Source organism: Ursus maritimus, unplaced genomic scaffold (assembly GCF_017311325.1).
Source record: "Ursus maritimus isolate PB19 unplaced genomic scaffold, ASM1731132v1 scaffold_21, whole genome shotgun sequence".
NCBI classification, from domain to species: Eukaryota; Metazoa; Chordata; class Mammalia; order Carnivora; family Ursidae; genus Ursus; species Ursus maritimus.
Window position 1 is genome coordinate 3081902 of NW_024424564.1, and position 6214 is coordinate 3088115.

A 6214-nucleotide genomic window follows, 5' to 3' on the forward strand; every position below is an offset into this window, starting at 1 on the left:
TTTATTTCCTTGATTTTTATCAAAACGCTATCAGAAGAATACAGCTTGGTGGTAACATAAAATAGTGACTTATTAATGACCTTCAATATATAGGGTTAAAATCCCATAGTTTGTTATCAACTGGATGAAGAAGAATAGAGGCGATCTTAAATATTCTCACCATTAAAAAAAGGTAATTAATTCACATGATGGAGGTAATTATTTGATGTTAGCTGCTATAGTGGTAACCATTTTTGTAATATGTAAGTGTATCTAATCGACACGTTGTATAACTTAAACTTTACTATGTTATATATCAATTATATCTCAACAAACTTGAAGGAAAAAAATAGAACAAAAAGCATATGAAAACCATGTGTAGTAGATATGTGATTGACTACTTCATAGCAGATCATTTTTTAAAGACAATTATGGTAATGTCATCAGCCTTGCCAGAAGCTTCGGGCCCAATTTTTTAATATACATGAAACCTGCGCTAGTGGGAAACGTGTTCCTTGTTCTCTTTTTAAAAAATATGGAATGATTCACGAATCTGCATGTCATCCTTGCATAGGGGCCATATATTAATCTCTGTATTGTTCCAATTTTACTATAGTGCTGCTAAACTGTATCTTGTTCTTAAAGAGATATATAAGAAAAGAAAATCTCTCATCCTTATCTTCTCTGATATGTGAAAAGAACCCATCTTCCTCCCAGCTTAATGATGATACCATTAAGGAAGACAGGAGAAAAACAAAAAGGGAGAAAAATAAAACTTGAGTCTTTGATACCATCCTTGAATAGCTAAATCAACTAACACTAGAAATCTATTCTAACTCTTACTCTAATTGAAGTAATCTTTACATACTGCTGAAGGTTATTGTCAAAGTTTGCTATTTCTTTTTAGCCAAAACATACCAACAAACATATGAAGGGGTGTGAGGAAGTATTAAACCATCTAGAGAAGAGAAGCCAAATGGGAACAACAAAGCTGCTTCCAAGAAGACGGCTTTAGTGCATGATTTTGTTGTTTGTAGAAGTCATAAGGAGATGAATTTCAGCTTCCTATAAAACTTGTCAGAGTTGTCTGAAAAGGCTATCTGCCCTAGGAAGTAGCAAGTTCCTTCTCACCAGAGATTGGGCCAAGCACTTCTTAGTTTTGCTGCAAATTTGAGAAATTAGACTATATTCCTCATGAGTCATTCCAACACTAGTATTTCTTTTGTTACTGTGAAAACTGAAAGAAAAGATTTCTCAAGGGGATGCAAAGTCTAGTCCTAAAGCTTAACTACAAAACAGTCTTCCTTTGTTGTCTAATGTAGAGGAACTGCTCTCATATCTTCAGTTCTCTAAACAAGCAATTGTTGAATCTTTGCTGAGTTTCGACTGTGTTAGTAACAGCGAGAATAAAAATATTACTAATTACTATATTAAAGAGTTTAATTTTAATGGGATATATTTTAATTCAATGAAAATAAACACTGGCATATCATGGGGTGTCAAAGTTTATGACAGAACTAATAAAGGGTTTGGTTATAACAACAAGTAGGAAAATTACCCAAATGCTGATTTTTTTTAAGATTTTTACCTATTTATTTGACAGAGAGAGAGAGGCAGGAGAGAGGGAACACAAGCAGGGAGTGGGAGAGGGAGAAGCAGGCTTCCCGCTGAGCAGGGAGCCCCATGCAGGGCTTGATCCCAGAATGCTGTGATCATGACCTGAGCCGAAGGCAGACACTTACGGAGCCAACCACCCAGGCACCCCTCAAATGCTGATCTTGATAACATTTGCATAAGTGTTATATAATGTGCCTTTAAAAATGGAGTCAAATGGACACAATGTCATTTGAGTTAGCGCTAATTATGCAAATTGTCAATAATAGATGTCACTATATGGAAGTATTAAATAAAACGTTAGAACTAGACCAGGATTAAAATTAAGATACAAGTTTAATTTGTCTTTTTGTCATTTTGGAGAAAATCTATTTTAACCACAGGGATAAAACTCATACCATTTTCCATTTAATGAAATTAGGAACTGTTGTAATTATTTCAAAAGAAACTTTTTCCCATCGGTATTATTTGGGAGAAATAATATTTCCAGCAATGTTCTTCTTCCTAACATTTTCTACTGCATTATTTGTGGCTTTACAAAGAAGATCTTGATTGTTTACTGTGACTATTTTATAATGCACTACATTTCTCTGTTGTACCTGACCATCTCTGCACAGGAAAGAAGCTGAATACTGCAAAAGTTCTTACAAACAACAGCATCAACGGTAGGTTTACCTACTGTGAACCAGGACAGCACAGAGAAGGATTCAATAAATTAAACTAGTAATGAGAGAACTACATTGAAACTCTGGTAGGATTGTTTATCTAACTGCAAATCTAATAAATCACATTAATTAAAAAGAGAGTATCCTGGTTTTATTGGATACAGTTCTCTGATTTTCCTGCTGTCAGGCACATTAACCCACTTTCCATGTGCAGAGTTTTTAAGAAGGAATAAATGGAGAAAGTGCTAGCACAAAAGGCAGAAAGAAAAAGGTAGGGCCAATCCTAATCATGCAGGGTTACTAACAATTCTATAAATCATCTGATCCAACATGACCTCCTGCTGTTACCAGCAGAAATATTGCTCTCATTTGCATTAAAAAAATTTTTTGTCTTACAAGCAGTGAGAGAAAGATGAGTTCAGCTAAGAGTTCATTATCTTCCCCACACCCCTCCCCTCCACACATGAGTTTTGGTGAAAGAAAGCATTTGCAAAATATGTTCTTAGTAGCGCTGTGCTCCTTTTTGTCCTCCATGCAACAGAATTGATTTCAAACCGTTCCACTTTTTTTTAATTTAAATTTTAGTGAACGTACAATGCAATACTGGTTTCTGGAGAATTCAGTGATTCGTCTACATACAATACCCAGTGCTCATCACAAGTGCCCTCTTTAATACCCATCATCCATCTAGCCCATCCCTCACCCACCTCCCTTCATCAACCCTCAGTTTGTTCTCTGTCATCAAGACTCTCTTAAGGCTTGTTTCCTTCTCTCTCTTTTGTTCTTTTCCCTGTTCCTATATGTTCACCTGTTTTCTTTCTTAAATTCCTCATATGAATGAAATCATATGATATTTGTCTTTCTGACTTATTTCTCTTAGCATAATACACTCTAACTCCTTCCATGTCATTGCATATGGCAAGATTTCATTTTTGATGGCTGAGTAATATTCCAATGTGTATATATATATACCACATCTTCTCTGTCCATTCATCAGTCAATGGATATTGGGTTCTTTCCATAGTTTGGCTATTGCTGATAACGCTGTTATAAACATTGGGGTGCAAGTACCCCTTCAAATCTGTATTTTTATCCTTTGGTAAATACCTAGTAGTGCAATTCCTCTATTTTTAACTTTTGAGGAACCTCCATATTGTTTTCCAGAGTGGCTGCACCAATGTGCATTCTCACCAACAGTGCAAGAGGGTTCCCCTTTCTTCACACCTTGCCAACACCTTTGTTTCTTGTGTTGTGACAGGTGTGAGTGGTATCTCATCATGGTTTTGATTTGATTTGCCTGATGAGAGTGATGTTGAATATCTTTCATGTGTCTGTTATCTATCTGGATGTCATCTTTAGAAGAATTATTCACGTCTTCTGCCCATTTCTAAACTGGTTGTTTATTTTTGGGTGTTGAGTTTGGTAAGTTCTTTGTAGCATTTTGATACTAACTCTTATCAGATAAGTCATTTGCAAATATCTTCTCCCCTTTCATAGGCCGCCTTTAGTTTTGTTGTTTCCTTCGCTGTGCAGAAACTTTTATCTTGATGAAGTCCCAGTAGTTCATTTTGCTTTTGTTTCCTTGTCACTGGCGGCATTTAGTAAAGCAGTTGCTATGGCCAAGTCAAAGAGGTTTCTGCCTGTGTTCTCCTCTAGGATTTTGACAGAGTTTCCTGTCTCACATTTAGGTCTTTCATCTGTTTTTAATTAATTTTCATTATGGTGTAAGAAAGTGGTCCAGTTTATTTCTTTGCATGCTGCAGTCCAGTTTTCCCAGCACCATTTGAAGAGAGCTGTCTCTTTTTCCATTGGCTATTCTTTCCTGCTTTTGTCAAGGATTAGTTGACCATATGCGTTGTGTCCATTTCTGGGTTCTCTATTCTGTTCCATTGATCTATGTGTCTGTTTTTGTGCCAGTATCATACTGTCTTGATGAATTTAGCTTTGTAATATAGCTTGAAATCTGGAATGTTGATGCCTCAATTTTTCATTTCTATAATTGCTGGCTATTCAGTCATACAAATTTTAGGTTGTTAGTTCTAGCTTTTGAAAATGCTGGTGGTATTATTGATGGATTGCATTAAATGGATAGATTGCTTTGGGTAGTGTAGACATTTAAACAATGTTTGTTCTTCCAATTCATGAGCATGGAATGCTTTTCCATTTCTTTGTGTCCTCTTCCATTTCTTTCATAAGTGATCTATAATTTTCAGAGTATAGATCTTTTACCTCTTTAGTTAGCAAGCCATTCCATTTTTAACATAAAATCACATCTCGGGGAGGAGTTAAGATGGCGGAGGAGTAGGGGACCCCTTTTTCAGCCGGTCCCCTGAGTCGAGCTGGATAGGTACCAGACCAGCCTAAATAACCACGGAATCAGCCTGAGACGCAGGAAGATACATCTGGATCTCTACAAATGAACATCTCCAGCGCTGAGTACTGAGGTACCAAGAGGGGAGCCGTAAAACCGCGCACAGATATCGGAAGATAAATGGAAGGGAGGGAGCCACCGCGTTTGGGCGCCAGGAAGCGGCAGCCACCTGCACGGGGGAGTGGGCAGACTCACAGAGGGCACCCGCGAGAGAGCTGACTGAGACCAGTGAGCCATGAACGCGGGCCACCAGGCATCTCCCGGAACACTGGAATCCCGGTGTGCTCACGGGATCCAGACTGAGACCGGGAGCTCCCGGAGCCGCGCGTGTGCGGCTGCTGCGGGCCACCTGCACGGGGAGCGGGTGGACTCGCGGTGGCACCTGGAAACAAGCAGACTGAGACTCCTGAACCGGGTGCGCGCCCCCAGGCTTCCACGGAACTCCGAACCGGTGTGCTCACCGGCATAGGCCTGAGGCCGGGAGACCCGGAGCGCACGGGGGCGGCCGGTGGCTGGCGGCATTAGGAAACACAAGGACAGAGAACAGCCGGCCTGGAGGTGAGGGCAGGACGCCGGGTGTGGGGCCACATCCCAGGACGCCATGCGGATTGGCAGCACCAACAGTAACAGAGTTAAAGTGGCCAGAACATCAGTGGAGAAGCGGGCCACAATCCCTCTGTTCTCGTGACAGAGGCTGAAATTGGCCCTGCTGCTCTGACTCTCAGAAGAGCGCCAGCAAACCGCCAGGGAAAGCAGCCAGAGAACAAAGCCTGGAAATCGGCTCAGAGATGCCATCCCCGTCCCCGCAGCGGGAGCGGAGCTCTACCCAAACAGGGTTGCCTGAGTATCGGGCGGCAGGCCCTCCCCCAAGGCAGGCTGAAAAATCAAGAAGCCTTACAAGGCCCGGGCGCCTGGGTGGAAACGCGTCATTGAGCGCTGTCTCCGGCTTAGGCGTGATCCCGTTTGTTCGAGGAAAGGAGTCCCTCATCGGGCTCCTCCGCTGGGCACCTCTTCTTCCTCTCTCACTCCTGCTTTGTTCCGTTTGCTGACTGTCTGTCTCCCCTCTCTCAGATAAAAAATAAATAAAATCTTTAAAGAAGAAGCCCACATCTCTAAGATCCCTATAAAACAAGGGGCACGGCCTGGGACCCAGTCAATAATTTGGGCTCTGGACAACCCCGCAACCTCTCCTCATCAGAATGACAAGAAGGAGAAGCCCCCCAGCAAAGAAAAAGACAGTGAGTCTGTGGCCTCTGCCACAGAAGTAACGAATATGGATGTAACCAAATTATCAGAAATAGAATTCAGAGTAACAATGGTCAAGATGATGATAGACTTGAAAAAGTATTAAGGAAAATGTTACTGAGAATATAGAATCCTAAGGGTGGAATGAGAGCGAATTTGACAGAAATTAAAAATTCTATGAGCCAAATGCAGGCAAAACTAGAGGCTCTGATGGCCAGGGTCACCGAAGCAGAGGAAAGGGTTAGTGAATTGGAGGATGGGTTAATAGAGGAAAAAATGAAAATAGAAGATGCTTTTAAAAAAGTCCACGCCCACGAATGTTGGCTACGGGAGATTACTG

General features: G+C 41.0%; 1 non-coding gene across 1 annotated transcript; it reads right to left on the bottom strand.

The window, feature by feature from the left end:
- Nucleotides 1-508: 508 nt before the first annotated feature.
- On the bottom strand, nucleotides 509-610 carry LOC121104501. Its single transcript, XR_005836823.1, has one exon. It is a non-coding gene; the product is annotated as a U6 spliceosomal RNA (small nuclear RNA).
- Nucleotides 611-6214: the final 5604 nt, after the last annotated feature.